Below are 19,225 nucleotides of genomic sequence, written 5' to 3' on the forward strand. Positions count from 1 at the left end.
CTTCCTCTGGACAAAATTGTTTTGAGTAGACCTCACAGTTCACTGTGAGGATACTGGTTTGTACATGCAACCTAGATGATTCAAGAAAAAAAAAAAGAAAATGGAAAAAAAAACCATTTCTGAGGTTCATGTGAGTTTGCCAACCACTGGGTCCTCAGAAGCAACATATACTGTCACTCACCAAATACTTTCCCTTTACACTTCCAACCAACTGTTAAAGGTAAAATATATCAAGTATATTTTCTATAAATAAACAATTTTAAATATATATATTAAAATATATCACATCGCCTCAACTCCTTTATTCCACTGGCTCATGGCACCATGGGGGATTATAAATCATAGTAAAGCCATCCCTTGGGGGGAAAAAAAAAGCAACAAGTGACAACTTGGTTATTGGCTACGAATTATGTTCATGAAATTACCAATATAAAAATTTATGTTGACTATATAAAGTGCTTCTCTCCAACTCTAGAAGGAAATAACAGGAGCCGGAGTTCTGTAGATGCAGAGAGAAAGAGAGACGAAGGTCTGTAACTCTTTCATTTTCATTTTGAACTATTAACAAAATTGTAGCTTATAGTTCTTGCCTTCTTATTGTTTCTCAACTAAATCCGTGTGACTTATTCTTAACTCATGTTAATTGCTGGTGGCCCCTGTCAACAGCACCCTTCCTCTCCTCCAAATGTTTCCATTTATGTAGGATTTGTGGAGATGGGTTCATTCACACTGCAGGTAATGAATGGCACCCCCTGGAGTTGTGTGGTGCATGGAATACATGGCTTCTCATGGAAGCACTGATTGCTCTTGTTTGCTTGAGAATCAAGTTCATCTTCTCTATTCATACTGATCCAGGTAATATTTCAAAAGTCTTATTCCTACATGGGGAAGAATGGGAGGGTTGCATTGAATTATTTATGTCCCCTGGACTGGGGATTCAGAGATCGTGCATCAGATACTGAACTCACATGTAGCACTGAGTTCTAGCTGGGAGTTAGACTCCAGTAACTGACATCGGCTTAATTTGAGGCTATGCTGCTCCACGTTTGCAAAGCGTCTATCTCGATTCCCACCTAATCTCTTGGACCTTGCTTCCTGTGGGCAGTCTTTCTAGAAAACAAGCACTTGGCTTCCTGATCTATGAATATCAGTTGCCCCTGGGATTTCTGCCTATTTATTGGGACCTAAGTAACCCCTTTGGGAAACTACCTAGGACAGCTCAAAGTTGCCAGCAGGCCTTTCATCCAGGCTCTGTTTTGCTCTAGAAAGGGGAGCTCATGCTGTGTCTTTTACTTTATCACCAGGGTGCCCCATTACCCTGAAGAACAATAAAAAACTATCCCATCCTTTTCAAAGGACTTAAAAACTGTCACTGAAATCTATTTTTTAAATGACCAGAAAAAAAGCCCAGGAAGCAAGACAGCGTACTGTAAAGTTCCCTACCCATATTCAGGTAGGGAACTTTTTTCCTACATCATCAGACCTTATTGTACTTATTGAATAATCTTTAGTACTGCATTTCTTACTTTAAAAATCAGGTAAAATTGAAGTAAAAATATTAGATAGGAGAATACCTTCTTTGAATCCTTGCTCAGAATAGTAGTCTACCCAGCCAATAACTTACAAATTATATTACAAATTTTTGAAGTTATAACTATGTTTTCCCACCTACTTTCTTCTGAAAATGATTTTGTTTCCCATCACTGTTTAGACATTCCTAGGAGATACAGAGATTTCATCCCCAAGTTTTACCAGAATCATTCCAAGTCAGGTCATAAAAGGTCTTGAATGTACTGACAATCTCTTCATTGTCCTTTCCTTTTTTAGTGCAAGAGAAATACGATTCATCTAGATGAGACAGAAGCTATAAAAGGGAGTAGAAGGGCTTTGCTTTTTCAAAAACCACCATCTGCAGTGCACCACTAGTTCTGAATCAAGGGCTTGCTCCTTCTTTTTTTTTTTTTTCTAGTATGACTAAAGTATCCCAGTTGTTGGCTCAGATGGTTTTGGTTTTAATGCCTTACCATTTAACTTCTAGATCATGTCATATATAGTAAAAGGCGAAAGATTTATTCGATTTGAAGAGAAACCAGAGTATGATCATGTCATATATACACTGTTTGGAAAGACAGTATGAAAATAGTTGTGTGCATATGTGTGTGTGCATGTATACATAATACACATGCAGTGTGTGTGTGTGCATTTCTCACCGGGAGGAGCTGAAGTGGACTAGACAGGCCTAGGTCTGAATTCATCTTTTACAAGCTGTATCATGTCATGTCATCACTTACTTTCATTGAGTTGCAATTTCCTCTGTAAAATTAGGTTAAAATTAACTCCTTCTAAATAGCACTGTAGTGTGCATTGGTCAGGGAAGAAGTGCTACAGAGATGTAGCTACAGTCCTACCATTCAGCATACATGTGGAATGTCTGCATTGCCCTGTGACATCCTGTGAAAGTCAGGGTTCTGCAGCTACACAGATTCCCCTCTTCATCTGCTCTTGACTTCTGCAGCCCTCTGGTCAGGTTCAAACTGTGATACTGCCCACCTCCTTGAGACAGGAGCCCTTTTGCAGTCATAGAATTGTGACCACAGGGGTGCCTGGGTGGCTCAGTCGGTTAAGCGTCCGACTTTGGCTCAGTTCATGATCTCATGGTTCGTGGGTTCGAGGTCTGCGTCGGGCTCTGTGCTGACAGCTAGCTCAGAGCTTGGAGCTTATTTCAGATTCTGCGTCTCTCTTTCTCTCTGACCCTCCTCTGCTCACACTGTCTCTCTCTCTCAGAAATGAATTTTAAAAAATTTAAAAAAAAAGAATTGTGACCACAACTACATTTCCTGAGACGTTTTAGTCATCTGGTCCTTTAACAAGATGAATGATCAGTGAGAAGGACGAAACAGCCTGTTAATAAAAGAGCACTGACCCCATTGTACATTCATATGACAATTTGCACTTGGTAGTTTCAATATGCCCTACAATTTGAACACTCAAAACATTAGATGCCAAATGAAAAATTCAGTGTATTTGAGTAAGGGATTTATGTATTTGGCTTTGTTTATCTGTATACAGGTGTGTGTGGTGTGTGTATACACATGAATACAAATACACACATACACAAACATTTTATATTATATATTTACTTTTTATATATTTTATAATTATATCTATCATATTTTGTTATATTTAATTATGGTATATATCATGTTATGTTAAGTACATTATGTTATACATGTAACGAGAACTAGGTGGAGCTCATCACTACAGTTAAGCATTTTACTTCTTTAAAAAAATTTTTTTTTTAATGTTTCATTTATTTATGAGAGAGAGAGAGAGCAGGGGAGGGTCAGAGAGAGAGGGAGACACAGAATCTGAAACAGCCTCCAGGCTCTGAGCTGGCAGTCAGCACAGAGCCTGACGCGGGGCTGGAACCCACGGACCATGAGATCATGACCTGAGACGAAGTTGGACGCTTAAACGGCTGAGCCACCCAAGCGCCCCAAGCATCTTACTTCTTGGTTGCTAAGCACTAATCTGAAATATTGATAGGAAGTGGCTTTGGACATGGCTAAGAAAAACAAGTAAGTATTCTCTGAATTAGCAAAATGAAACTCATGTTGTGGGTCAATGGGATTTTTGCATCCTTGGGTTATTCTTACATGATTCTCTTTTGAGGGAGAGAGAGAATCTTAGAGTATGTAGATTTGCAAATCAATACAAAATGCATATTGAATATCTTAAATCTGAAGCATCATAAAATCCTAATCCCAGTTAATAATCCCATTAGCCTACTTCCTCTGAAAGCATTTTAGACACGTTGTTACTCATTTTTATGAGCCAGATGTACCCAACCCATCAATACCTTGGCTGATATCACCTAGATTGAACTTTTCAAAATGGCATTTATTTTTAAAAATGTAATGTATTCTTTTATGAAATTTATCAGCTCCATTTTAGGAAAGACTGTGGTTACTAAGAACAGTGAGAGATTGAAAACAGCCCTAAGACATTCTACATCCATGCCTTACGTTTCTTTCAGAACTCTTGGGTTCACACCAAATGAATAAACAAACAAGCAAATAAACAAAGTTTATTCAGTCATCTCTTCCTAGTGTTGACTCAGGAGTTCATTAGAATATATATTCTTCCAGGGACACCTGGGTGGCTCAATTGGTTGAGCATGAGACTTCGGCTCAGGTCGTGATCTCACAGTTCCTGAGTTTGAGCCCTGCAAACTCTGTGCTCTGTGCTGACAGCTCAGAGCCTGGAGCCTGCTTCAGATTCTGTCTCTGTCTCTCTGTCTCTCCCTGCTCATGCTCTGTCTCTGTCTCTCTCGTCCCTCTCTCTCAAATATAAAATGAAACCATTAAGAAAAAGAATATATATTCTTCCAGCACAGCTACCATACAGAATTATTTGCATTCATTTGTTATATGGTCACTGAGGTCGAAAAGAATGGAATGCGGTTAGTACCGTCATTTATCTCACAAATTAGATCCTAATTCAAATGTAGGAGATTCTACTTCCTATATTCCTACTTGAAAAAAAATTTACGGAATATATTTATTCTGATCAAAATACTAACAAGCAGTTTCCTTGACCTTGGGAGACTTTGCAAGTGATATTTAGATTAAAAAATTCCTGAGTACATATTCAAACATTCATACACATTCAAATATGGATATTTCATGGTGTTTGACTAATTGCTACTTGTTTATATATATATGACTATGTATATTAATGGCTTTAAAAATAAATGTCAAATGACAAAATTCAGAACATATGCAGAGAATATATGCTTATGCACATATGAATAAGTAATAAGCACCCATGTATCAGTTTATCTACCATCCAGACTAAAAGGTACAGAATAAAGCACAAATATAACCTTTAAAATTTACTGCTAACCATTTTCATACATTTTTAATTTATCATTTCCTTCCTTTATAGTTTTTACACTTTTTACTTTTTTAGAGACTTTTTATTATTATTTTTTTTTTGAGAGGGAGAAAGAAAGAGAAGGGCAGTGGGAGAGGGAAAGAGAGAATCCTAAGCAGGCTCCATGCTTACCACAGAGCCTAACTTGAGGCTGTTTTGGATTCCGTGTCTTTGGATTCTGTTCCTCCCTCTCGCTCTCTCTGCCCCTCCCCCATTTGTGCTCTATCTCTTTCTCAAAAATAATTAAACATTAAAAAAATAAGAAAAGAATGTGTGACTATCCTTAGCCTTTCACTCTTTCATACTTCTGAATTAGTTTATCAAGATACACGCACACAAGTAAAATAACCATGTTGGATTTTGACAGAAATTGCATTGAAATTTTAAGTAAGTGTAGGAGGAATTTACTCCTTTTGGTTTTGAGTCTTCTGATCCACAAACATGAGATATATATTTATTTAGGCATTCTAGATATCTTAAAATGTTTTTAATTCATTTTCTCAAAAATGTACATCATTTTAGATTTATTCCAATTTACTTAGCCTTTTTTGAAAATCTTATTATTGAAAACTTTAGTTTCAGTCATGTTTTGNCTGTTTTTAATTCATTTTCTCAAAAATGTGTTGTACATCATTTTAGATTTATTCCAATTTACTTAGCCTTTTTTGAAAATCTTATTATTGAAAACTTTAGTTTCAGTCATGTTTTGTAACCATTTGTGGTGGCATCCCGAAAATTGCCTTTGTATATTGATTTTATATTCAGTAATCTTTAGCTCCAGAACTAATTCTAATAATTTGTCTATACATTTTTGGGGGCTCTCATTTATGAACTATCATTAGAAAATAATGAGAACATTTTTCCTTTCCAATCATTATACCTGCTGTTTCTTTTCCACTAAGTATACATTGTATATTTGTTTAATGCAGAAAACAATCAGCTTATTGTAAAATAGATATCTAGATGACAAGTTGAAATCTATAGAACATGAAAGAAATATAATTCAGAATCTAACTAAAATAACTATCACAAAGGTATTTTACAAGCCTGAAAAAATATTTGGTAAAACATTTAAAAGAAATGTCACTGGTGAAGAATCACACTTCTGGTTATTTCTCCTTCTGATTTCTTATTTCTAAAGAACTCTCTCCGTACCTTAGAGAAGAATAGAGAAACTTCTGTCAAGCCATCAACCTGTAGCCACCTGAATACCTTACTTCTCTTGATTCTTCACGTAGAGATGCCATTTTCCCCATTTCTCTCTCAATGTGTTCACTTCAATTAAACCTTAACATTTGATTATCCAACCAAAGTAAAGCAGTAGGAAATGATATTCACAAATGAGGCTCATTTAACTTCACAGTTTACAGTGTCTTTGACCGGAGCAGCATGTACTGGGAAGAGACAGAAATGGGCAGGTGGCATACAAAAGACAGGCAATAGAACCACAGCTCTGGGACAGCCCCAGAGAGGACAGGAAGCATGCAACCCCCCTCTTAGGTTAACAGGCATAACCAGCAAAAAACAAAAAACAAAAAACAAAAAACAAAAAACAGCAACCTTCCAAGTGCAGGTGCAACATTTTCTTGTCTCCCAGGGAAAATAAAAGAGATTCTTAGATATTTCTCCCCAACACCATATTTATATCTGACAAAAAGGCTCAGGGCGGGCAAAACTATCATATCTTAGGTTGAAAAGAGGCACTTCTCAAAGGGGACTGTGGGAAAGCATGGAAGCTATACTGTAATTGATAACCTGGTTTTCTCATATATTAGTCTTTGTGGAAGAACAGCAAGAGCCTGTATCTCAAATGCACTTTTGTGTAACTGCTTCAGACTAATCAGAACTGAAGGGATAAATTTTCTTTTTTTACTTCACTTTATATCTGGTAAGGCACAGAATGAAAAGGTCCACCATGCTGGGAGGCATTCTTTCCCTGGACATTCATTTGCAGTTCCTGTTCAGTGTGTGAGTGCAGCAGTGAAGGGGGCTGCAGGTAGCATTTGGCCTCAGTGACATACCCAGCCATAATACTGTACCTCATTTATGTACCCGAAGCTCAATGAAGCCAGGGACAAGCTCATATTCAATCAGACACCAATGTTAAAGGAACGCCTCTTTAATTTTTTTTAATATAAAAATTAATAACATTTAACTTTGCATGAATTTGGGATGCAGGAGGCTTGGGGAGACACAAAATTTATGAGCATTCATTGTTGAGGCTTCCACATTCCCTTTTTCGTACATTGCCATTGTCAGCAACCCTATGCAAGTATACAATGGCAATTAGCTCTCTCCCTCATATTTAAACCTTCTCTCATGAGAAATTTGATGAGTTCTTCTGTGCTACCGTGTGGCATAAATGGGATACAATCTTTACTATTTTATCCACTCTCAGGAGTATATATGTTATTAAGAAAGATGGCCGTTTTTAAGCTAAAGAAATGATTATCTCCTATTGTCACCCATAGGGGCCAAAATACCTGAATGAGTGTCCACTCACCGCTGACCTTAAGTAGAAGGTGAGCACAAGTCCCCCACCAACCCCATACCATTCTGTGACAGGTGGGGGCTAAAATCACGTGAACTTGGGTCTCAAACTGCCCCTCAAGTGGCTGTAACCATCCTCTGTAGGCTCTGCGATTGTGGAAGTTTTTAAAGACTAGATACTAGTCACATTGTCAGAGTAAGTTACAGGCACTGGAGTGACATGCTGGCCCTCTGGTTTGTGGCCATTCAGCTCACGTCTAATGGTTCACCAAAAAGTATTTAAAAAGTCCCGATTTCATTAAATATGAATCTACCCTTCCTTTTATTTGAGGAAAAGAGGGGTAAAAATAATTTGCATTATGGAAATGTTTTATCTTCTTACTAGATATGCTTTTAAGCACAGGTGGGTCAATTTATTCATCTTTGTACATGCTGTTCAGCTTGGCTGGGCAGAGTGTCTGCCACAGAAGTAATAAACTGGGTTTCAACAATGAGAATGGTCCTAATGACACAGCTCAATATATAAAGCCCTCCCTGGTCTGGCCGCTCCCCGCTCTCGAACTTCATCTTCTCCTCTCCTCCACATGGACCCTAGGCTTCATCTACTCCCAGCTCTCCGTGGGTGCCATGTGTTTTATGCACTTTTCACATGCTGCATTCTTCTGCCTGAAATACGCTTTCTTCCTTCTGTGCCCTGAAAAATCCTATTCATTTTTCAAGCTTCAATTTAAACGTCTCCTCTTGTGTGAAGCTGTCTTTTATCCTCTCCAACCCCAGAAGATCTGATTATACCCTTTGGTGTGCCATCCCTATGCTCATCCCAACTTCTATTATAGGTCTCAACCTCACTGGTTTACAATTGTTTATTTTCACATCCCCCTCCTTGTCTGTTCCCCTCTCTCATGATCTGCTGCGAACCCTAGAGGCCAGAGGCCAGAACTTTTTCATGTTTGTATCTCAACACAGCATCTGGCGGACACTCATGTATTCATCCAATTTGCTAGCAATTATCGAGTGCTTAGCGTGTTTGAGAGATTACATTAGGAAGCTAGAGCAGGGAGAGGGCCTTCCCTGACCTCACAGAGAATGGTGTGTGATGAGGCTGGAGAGAGGCAGCCAGGGGACAGCAATAGCACACGGGAGGCCATGCCAGCCATGGCACAGGTCTGGGGACTAAAAGTAATGGATGCACACAGAAGGGTTGAACAGAGACTTAACATGACAAGATTTACTCTACTGAAAGAACATTCTGATAAACACCACACTCAGGAGAGTGATTATTTCCAGAAAAGAAAAGTGGGGAACACATGGATAAGGGCACAGGGTAAAATTCAACTGTGTCTGTTTTACCCCTCACTTTCAAACTGGCTATTGGGTACACAACATTTTTTATATTATCTATTTTTTTGTACAGCTGCAATATTTCAAAAAATGTAAAGTTTATTCAGGCAGAGTGTAGACAAGGTGTAAGGAGGACATACATAAAGTATGGTGAAGGGTTCACTGTCTATTTCAGTAACTTGTGGAAAGATGCAATGGGCTTCCCCTAGGAATGAGGTAGCCAGATGTAGATACATCAGAAGGTTTTTCAGAAGTAAATTACTGTGCAGATGTTTTAGTGGATACACTAGGAGAGTGCCAAAGAGGGAGTCAAATGAAAGATGAAGGGGTCGTTTATTAAGATGGGGAACCTCGTGGAGGAAAAGCTAAATCTAGGCTCAACAGCTAGTTTCAGAATACAAGTATGTGAGTGATCCAATCCCATTTCTGTTGCTCATATGCAGGGGGAAGAATCACAAAAAAAGAGTCATAGGGCTGCTTCCCAGCACTGACATTCCTCGGTTGAGTCCGTTGTTTTTGAGTTAAGCCCTTGTGCACTGAAGCGGGAACCTTAGGGGTCTGGCATAATCAGATTCCTCTGAAGGATACGCACCATTTCAAGGCTTGCAAACAGGAGGGATTACCTACTAACTTAACCATGAAACTGGATTTGTAGCTCTGCCCCAGATAAGGTGAGGATGCATGGACACACATAGATAAACTACTCTTCAGGGAACTACAAAAATCACTTCCAGGGTCACTTATTCCATGCTGTCGTGTCATCTGTGGTCTAAAGAAAACTGTAAGTAGAGCCCAGTATATATGACAAATGCATTATTTTCCTGATGACAATGTATTTGTCTGTGGCATTCGTATTTCACAAGCAGTATATAAAGAGACACACCAAATACATTCCATGACAAAGATTTTCTTTCCAACTTTCAGGCAGACCTCTCTTTGGAACAATCTAAGGCAGCCTAAGTATTGACATAATGTTAGATAAATACAAGGCAATGAAATCTGTATACTTAAAAATCTATAAAACAGAACTATATAAATGTTATACTCTGACAGAAGTCTTGTTCTGAGGGTTCTCAACCTAATACAGATGACCAAATATGAGAGCCAAAAGAACCCTAAAAAGCTCACTAAAGATCTCCATGGGATATTCTCCCACTGAATCGGGATGTAATGGAGAGAAAAACATGGAGTCAAACGTAGGAGAAGATTTCTTTTTCAGGAAAAGATTAATAGAGACTATTCAATGAGAAGAGGACCTATTCAAAATCCAAAGTCCAGATAGGGGACTAGGGAATACTAGAAGAACTTTCCTTATTTTCACAAGTGAACCTTTTAAGTTTATATCTCAGTATTGTTCAATAACTAAAAGGCTCAGTGAGGGACTATCAAATAAGATTCAAATGATAATCAGAAGGTTATGATAGAGTATTAGAAAACATGTAAAGGTGTACGCTAGGGTCTGTGAAATTCCTAGATATCAAATTCTTCTCAGATTATTTGCCATCTGGGAAAATTCACTTTGTTATGAGAAAGGGTAACCATGAGACTGGCACTCTGGCATCTCATGGAAAATTTACAAAGACATTTGGTTGTTCACTCCTTAGCACTGCTAGGAATTTACCCAAGGGATACAGGAGTGCTGATGCATAGGGGCACATGTACCCCAATGTTCATAGCACCACTTTCAACAATAGCCAAATCATGGAAACAGCCTAAATGTCCATCAACTGATGAATGGATCAAGAAGATGTGGTTCATCTATACAATGGAATACTACATGGCAATGAGAAAGAATGAAATCTGGTCATTTGTAGCAGCATGGATGGAACTCGAGGGTGTTATGCTGAGAGAAATAGGTCAGGCAGAGAAAGACAGATACCATATGTTTTCACTTATAAGTGAAACAGGAGAAACTTAACAGAGGACCATGGGGGAGGGGAAAGGGAAAAGGAGTTGGGGAGAGGGAGGGAGGCAAACCATGAGAGACTCTTGAATACTGAGAACCAATTGAGGGCTGAGTGGGGAAGAGGGGTGATGGGCATGGAGGAGGGCACTTGTTGGGATAAGCATTGGGTGTTACATGGAAACCAACTTGACAATAAACTATAAAAGAAAAAAAAATTGTGGTAAGAGTGCCTAACATGAGATCTACCCTCTTAAAAATTTTAAGTGCATAATACAGTATTGTTAACTAGAAGTGTAATGCTGTGCAGTGGACCCCTAGGGCTTATCCAACTTGCATCACTGAAACTTTCTACCCATTGGACAGCACCTCCCTTCTTCCCCGTCGTCTAGCTCCTGGCAACAACCATTCTACTCTCTGCTTCTATGAGTTTGACTATTTTGGATACCTTATATAAGTGGAATCACGCAATATTTGTTCTTCTGTGATTAGCTTATTTGGCCTAGCACAAAGTCCTCGAGGTTCATTCATGTTGTTGTCTACCACAGGGGTTTCCTTCTTTTGTAGGCTAATAGTCCCTCATATGTATTGATCACTTTTTCTTTTTTTTTTTTAATTTTTTATTTATTTCTAGGAGAGAGAGAGAGAGAGACAGCTTGAGCAGGGGAGGGTCAGAGAGAGAGGGAGATACAGACTCTGAAGCAGGCTCCAGGCTCCGAGCTGGCAGTCAGCACAGAGCCCGATGCGGAGCTCGAACCCACAAACTGCGAGATCATGACCTAAGCGAAAGTCGGACGCTTAACCGACTAAGCCACCCAGGCGCCCCATTGATCACTTTTTCTTGATGTACTCATCTGTTGATGAACATTGAAGTTGTTTTCACATCTTGGCTATTGTGAATAATTCTGCAATGAGCATGGTGATGCAAATATCTCTCTGGGATTCTAATTTCAATTCTTTTGGATAAATACTCAGAAGCGAGATTGCTGGATCATATGGTACTTCCATTTTTAATTTTTTAGGAAACTCCATACTGTTTTCCATAGCAGCTGTCCATTTTACATTCTCACCAACAGTGTGTAAGGATTCCATTTTTACCTCATCCTCTCCAACACTTGTTATCTTTTTTTTTAAATAGTAGGCATCCTAACAGGTATGAGGTGAGATGTCTCTGTGGTTTTGATTTGTATTTTTCTGATGATTAGTGCTGTTGAACATCTTTTTGTGTAGCTGTTGCCATTTGTATGTCTTCTTTGAAGAAATGCCAATGAAGACCTTTGCCCATATCTTAAATTGAGCTATTACTTTGCTATTGAGTTGTAGGAATTCCTTATATATTTTGGATATTAACCCCTTACCAGATATAGAATTTGCAAATATTTTTCCCATTTTGTAGGCTGTCTTTTCATATTGCTGATGGTTTCAATTGCTGCACAGAAGCTTTTTAGATTGATGTGCAGTTGACCTTTGAACAGCAGTGGGGTTTGAGGGGCACCTAACCCCTGTCCAGTTGAGAATCAATGTATAACTTTTGACTCCCCAAAAGATTAACTTCTAATAGGCTACTGTTGACTGGAAGCCTTACTGATAACATAAACAATTGATTAATACATATTTTGTATGTTATATATATATTATATACTATATTCTTATAATAAAAGTAGCCAGAGAAAAGAAAATATTAATAATATCATAAGAGAAAATACATTTACAGTATCATACTGTAAAAATCTATGATAAGATGCCCCACAGAGTTCAAGTTCAAACCCATGTTGTTCAGGGTCAACTGTAGTCCCAATTGTTTATTTTGCTTTGTGCCTTTGCTTTTGGTGTCAAATCCACAAGATCATTATCATGTCCAATGTCACGAAACTTTTCCCCTATGTTTTCTTCTACGTGTTTTACAATCTCAGACCTTATGTTAAAATCTTTAATCTTGAACTGATTTCTGTGTATGGTGTAAGATGAAGATCCAATTTCATTTTTTTTGCTTGTAGATATCCACTTTTCCAAATGGTGCTTGTTGAAAAGACTATCCTTTCCTCATTGTGTATTCTTGGTCCCTTGTTGAACATCAATTGACTGTAAATGTGGATTTATTTCTAGCTTTTTATTCTGTTCCATTGGTCTATAGTCTATCTTTATGTGAGTACCATACTGTTTTAATCACTATAGTATTGAAACCCAGAAATGTGATACCTCCATCCTTGTTTTACTTTCTCAAGATTTCTTGACTATTCAGAGCCTTTTGTAGTTTCATGTGAATTTTAAGATTTTTTTTTCTGGGACGCCTGGGTGGCTCAGTAGGTTAAGAGTCCAACTTCAGCTCAGGTCATGATCTCGCAGTTTGTGGGTTGGAGCCCCATGTCAGCCTCTCTGCCAACAGCTAGCTCAGAGCCTGGAGCCTGTTTCAGATTCTGTGTCTCCCTCTCTCTCTGACCCTCCCCTGCTCAAGCTGTCTCTCTCTCAGAAATAAATAAAAACATTAAAATTTTTTTTAAAAAAGGTTTTTTTTTTCTATTTCTGTAAAAACTGTGATTGGCTGGGGTGCCTGGGTGGCTCAGTCAGTTAAGTGACTGACTTTGGCTCAGGTCAGGATCTCATGGTTTGTGAGTTTGAGCCCCCTGTTGGGCTTTGTGCTGACAGCTTGGAGCCTGGAGCCTGCTTCAGATTCTGTGTCTCCCTCTCTCTCTGCCCCTCCTCTGCTCATGCTCTGTCTCTTTCTCTCAAAAATGAATAAACATTTAAAAAATTATTTAAAAATGCAATTGACATTTTGGTAGAGATGGCATTAAGTTTGTAGATTGCTTTAGTAGTATGGACATTTTATTTTATTTATTTTTCAATGGATATTTTTATTATTTATTCAATAGATCACCAACGTTCTCCCTATCCATCTACAATTGAAATTCCATCTTATTTCCATGCTGAGTGGTGAAACAAGGACAAAGTTAATCAGAATAAGCTACTTAAAAAAGAGAAGCTAACATAGCTCATTTTCTTTAAAAAGGCAAAATAGAAATATATGCACTCTAGGATGCATAATCACCAATTGATTATAAGTCACTAAGAAAATTAAATGGCATCTTGTAGAATGTAGGCAAAAACAGGGTGCAGTAAAGAGGAGCTGAGATACTGTGCAACTGTTTAAAGGTTCCTGGCACTGCATCTGTGGCTACTAGCTGAATCTTGACACAAGGGAAGATTTAGTTAATGCCGTGAAGATGCAGCAAGTGCTATGTTGACTTAGGGGCTGTGCACAGGAACCGAAAGACAGGAAAGTATTAAACACTTTTAACAGCACTGACCCCAGGAAAGACTTTGCCTTCCAGGAGCTCTAAACTGGCACTACCCCCACAGTGCTCACATGGCTGACCTTATCCTCTGTGTTCCATTTGGCACAGTAAGGGGCAGTGTCTCCACTTCCTTTGATGGTGATGCATCCCCTGGAAGTGGCTTTCACCACCTCATCTATGAGGGCTTTGGTTCCTTGGCCAAAAGCTTCCCATTCAAATATACCCACAGGTCCATTCCACACAATCTGCTTAGCCTGAGCAACTGCGTCAGCATACTTCTGGCTCCTCTTAGAACCACAGTCCAAGCCCATCCCACCAGCAGGTATGCCAGAGGCCACAGTGGCTTGGCCAGTCTTGGCATTCTCATCAAACTTCTCAGCAGTGACAAAGTCAACAGACATGGTGATTTTCACACTGTTCTTCTCAGCTTTAGATACCAGGACTTTTATGATCTTGCCTCTCTCTTCATCAAACAGAGAATTGCCAATCTCCATGTTGTTGAGCACCTTAAGGAAAATAAAAGTCATCCCACCACCAATAATCAACTCATTGGCATTGTCCAGTATACTGCTGACCATGTGGTATTGTCTGCAACTTTAGCTCTGCCTAGGAGGTCCATCAGTCTGGGCTCTCCGAGGCCTGGCAAAGTAGCCCAGCTCCTCCTTCATCAAGAAATGTCCAGCCTTCGGTGGCATATGGACTCCCACCATCGAGCTGTGAGTAGTGCTAAAAGCATCATTGACATAGATGTCCTAGTTTGGAAAGTGAAGCTTAGAAGGCTTCTATTTTGGCTGGCTCAGCTTTAACCTTATTCCCAGAAATACCTTTTCCCTTCCTTTCTTCTTCCACACGGAAGTATAGGTTCTCCAGCACGATGACAGACCCAGCAGCTGGGTCAGCACAAGCTTTCTCAGCTTCTGGGCCTGCATAGTCCTTCAAGAACAAAACATCTTTTCCCAGCAGAGGTTTGAATCCTATAGCATCTGGCTCCAAAGAGTACTTGTCAGGCAGGAGGACACCATCATGCCGGCCCACATGGCTCATAAGAACAACTGACTTGACTCCACTGTCCAAGCAGAATTTGATGCTTGTGATGGCAGCCTTGATTCTCTGGTTGGTTCTTATCTGGTTCTTCGTTTAAGTCCACTCTCATGACTGTCCACTTCCCCTTCACACTCAGCTTGTCCAGAGTCAGCCAGTTAGAAAGCATGATCTTGGCAATACAGTGGCATTGAGGCTGAGAGCTTAAAGAATGGAGAAGGTGGCTGACATGCACTCGAGATAAATGCGGAATGCAGAGAGTGGCTTGGGCCACTAGTATGGCCATTTATAAATTAGATGGTGTCTTTACTTTTATTTATATCTTCTTCAACTTCTTTCACCAGTGTTTTGTAGATTTTAGTATACAAGTCTTTCACCTCTTTGGCTAAATTTATTTTTTTCTTTTCAATGTTAGTATAAATAAATAAATAAATGTATATAAACATATATGTAAATAATAATAACAATATATAAATATAAATAGCAGAGGTTTTCCCCCTCTATCTTTTCAGATAATTTGGTATTAGTTTCTAGAAACTTAACTAATATTTGTATGTCGACTTTATGTTCTGCAACTTTACTCAATTCATGTATTAGTTCTAGCAGTGTGTGTGTATGTGTGTGTGTGTGTGTGTGTGTGTGTGTGTGATCCTTAAGATTTTCAACATATAAAAATATGTCACCTGCAAAGAGAGAAAATTTTACTTCTGTCTTTCCCATTTGGATGCTTTTTATTACCTTTTCTTGCCAAACAGCCCTGGCTAGGAAATGTGGTGTATCACATTAACCGGTTTTCATATTTGAAGCATCCTTCCATCCAAGGGATAAGTTCCATTTGGCAATGGTTTATGCTTCTTTTCATGTGTTTGTTTGCTCGTATTGTATTGAGGATTTTGCCTCCATGTTAATCAGGAATAATTGTCTGTATTTTTCTTTTCTAGTAATACCTTTGTTTTGGCTTTGATATCATGGTAATGCTGGACTTATAGAATACATTTGGAAGCATTCCCTCCTTTTTCATATTTTGGAAGAGATTGAGAAGAATTAGTGTTAATTCTTAAATCTTTGGTAGAGTTCACCCATGAAGATATATGGTCTTTTTCTGTGCTGTGAGATTTTTGTTTTTTGTTTCTTTTTTTTTTATTACTTATTCAATTTTTCTTGTTTTTTTTTTTTTTTTTAACACATATTCATTTTTTGAGAGACAGAGACAGACAGTGTGAGCAGGGGAAGGAGAGAGAAAGGGAGGCATAGAACCCAAAACAGGTTCCAGGCTCTGAGCTGTCAGCACAGAGCCTAATGCGGGGCTCAAACTCACAAACTGTGAGATCATGACCTGAGCCGAAATTGGACGCTTAACCAACTGAGCCACCCAGGCACCCCCCACTGATTCGAATTTCTTATTAATTATAGGTATGTTCAGATTTTCTATTACTTCATGATTTAGCCTTGGTAGGGTTTATGTTTCCAGGAATGTATCCATTTCTTCTAGGTTATCCAATTTGTTGGTATATAATTGTTCACAGTAATTTATGATCCTGTCTATTTCTGTGACATAAACTTTAATATCTCCTCTTTTATTTCTGATTTTGTTTATTTGAATAATTTCTCTCTTTTCTCTAGTTAGTCTAAGGTCTTGTCATTTTTGCTACTCTTTTTCAAAAATCACTTCTTAGCTATGTTGATATCTCTATTGTTTCTCTGGTCTCAATTTTAGTTCTGCTCTAATCTTTATTATATCCTTCCTCCTGCTAACTTTGAGCTTAGCTTGTGATTTTCCTAGTTCCTTGAGATGTAAAGTTAGTTTATTTGAGATCTTCTTTTTTAATGTAGGTGCTTATAATTATAAACTTCCATCTTACTATTGCTTTTGCTACATCCCATAATTTTGGTATGCTGTGTTTACATTTTCATTTGTCTGAAGATATTGTATAATTTCCCTTTAATTTTTTTGTTTAGTCCATTAGCTGTCTGACAGTATGTTTTTTAATGTCCACATACCTGTGGACACATATTTTCCAGTTTTACTTCTTGCTATTAATTTCTAGTTTCATCCTACAGTGGTTGGAAAATATGTTCAACATGATTTCAGTCTTTTAAAATACATTAAGACTCCTTTTGTGGCCCAATATATGGTCTATCCTGGAGAATGTTCCATGTGCAATTTTCTTAAGAAGATTGTGTGTGCTGCTGATTTTGGGTAGGATATTCTGCATGTGTCTGTTAGGTTTATTTGGTGTACAGTGTTATTTAAGTATACTATTTCTTTATTGATTTTCTGTCTGGAGGTTGTTTCCATTATTGAATGTGGAGTATTAAAGTCTCTACTATTATTGAACTGCTGTCTATTTCTCCTTCAGTTTGTCAATGTTTTATATATTTAGGAGCTCTGATGTTGGGTGCAGTTTTTTTTTTTTTAATATTGGTTATATCTTCCTACTTTATTGGCTGTTTTATCATTATATAATGTCCTTTGTCTCTTATAACAGTTTTGACTTATAGTGTAGTTTGTCTGATATAAATATAGCTGTCCCTCTTCTCTTTGGTTACCAATTATATGGAATATATTTTTCCATCCCTTCATATGGGTCCTTAAACCTAAAGTGAGTTTCTTGTATATAGCTGGAATTTTTAAACCTATTCAGCTACTCTAAGCCTTTTGATTAGGGAGTTTAATCCATTTATATTTATAGTAATTATTAATAGAGAAGAACTTACTATTTCTATTTATTATTTTCAATCTATCCTGTAGTTCTTTTGTCCATCTTTTCTTGTCTTGGTATCTACTTTGTATTTCATTGATTTTGTAATGATATGTTTTGTTTCCTTTCTTTTTTCTGTTGTGTACTTTCTGTTTTATTTTTGTGTTTACCATGGGGCTTTCATAAAATATCTTAGAGTTTTAATAATCTATTTTAAGCTAGTGACACCAGTATTTAGTCACTTTTAAACAATTTTAAAAAATGAAGTACATATGTCTTTCTTACAATGACTAGTCTGATTCTTCACAATGTCTATTGACAAAAAAATTTCACTTTGACATTTTTGGTTTAGCTTTTAAAATAAACTAAACCAGATATTAGTTTATAAATGTGTATATTTTACTTGGAGAACATCTACAATCCAAGTGAAATATATTTTCTCTGAATCACAAGACAATTGTTTCCAAAAATTTAACACTGAATAAAAAAAATATATCGTTAAAATTACAAAACAACATAACAGCAGTTGCTGGTGTAGGGAAAAGAATTAATTCCATTTTTAAAGCAATGGAATAATAAATTTCTTTTTAAAATGTCACAAAGAATTTTCCATCAAGGTTAAAATGAAAAAAAAAAAAACTTATGTGAGGGTAACAGAAAATGACAGAAAGAATTTTAAGGCATTTTAGTACTTATTCCATTGTGAGTAACTTAAGTTTACAAGTCTATCACCCACACTAAACTGACTGTTGCTCTGCAGCAGGGAATGCATTTGTCATTGTTTCCTCTGCCTACTGCTCTGTGTAGCACATAACTGGTTCTCTGCAAATTCTGACTGTTAACTAAGTAGGAGGGATGGAGAAGCACGAACAACACTAACTCCACTTTGGTCCTCTGTCCTGTTTGTGTCCATGCAGTGACCTCCCCCATGGGGCCATGTGTTCTAGGTCCAGTGAAGGTTAATGTATATCCTGACCAGAATGCGGGAAGGCTCATTCTGATCTTCCTTAAAGTGGTGCACAGAAGGCTCCACTTAGGTAACTAGCAGAGACCCTCTGGTGTGCAGATGGTGCCACTTTAGATAACTATCCTGTGACCTCATCACCATGCCCTGCGCTTTATAAGCTGGGGGTTGAGGTCCAGATTAAGTGGAGAATAGTTGTGGAGAATAACCACGTCCTGCCTGGTTCATCTGCCTGCCTGATTCCCCTTATCCCCCACTCAGTAAGTTACCCTGAATAAAACTCTCTGAAAATGAAATGGAATAGCTTGCTTTGTTCTCGGTCTTCAAGTGCCTTCTCAGTCTGGAGGGTACATTACAGACCCTCCTCCACCCATTCTAATAAGGGAGAGTAATAAAACCACATTTCAGTTTAGTTCTGGTCAAATTAGACTCCCTGGTGAGGGAGTGACAGCATATAAGGAGCCCAGCTCGGAGCCAGAGGTGACAGGAACAACCAGGCGTGAGGCAATATGGAACCCAACTGTTGGCAGTGAGAATGCAAAGAAGCAGAGTC

The 19,225-nt window shown here is 38.1% G+C and overlaps 1 protein-coding gene and 1 pseudogene across 1 annotated transcript in view; both read right to left on the reverse strand.

Annotated features, from left to right (window-relative positions):
* The window catches only part of PLXDC2 (plexin domain containing 2), a 447,796-nt gene that overhangs the window by 143,263 nt on the left and 285,308 nt on the right, over positions 1 to 19,225 (reverse strand). The gene's annotated exons all lie outside the window — the stretch shown is intronic.
* Positions 13,954 to 15,292, reverse strand: LOC144238631 (phosphoglycerate kinase 1 pseudogene; annotated as a pseudogene).

This window comes from Crocuta crocuta, unplaced genomic scaffold, assembly GCF_008692635.1.
Source record: "Crocuta crocuta isolate KB4526 unplaced genomic scaffold, BGI_CrCroc_1.0 scaffold96, whole genome shotgun sequence".
In the NCBI taxonomy this organism is placed as follows: Eukaryota; Metazoa; Chordata; class Mammalia; order Carnivora; family Hyaenidae; genus Crocuta; species Crocuta crocuta.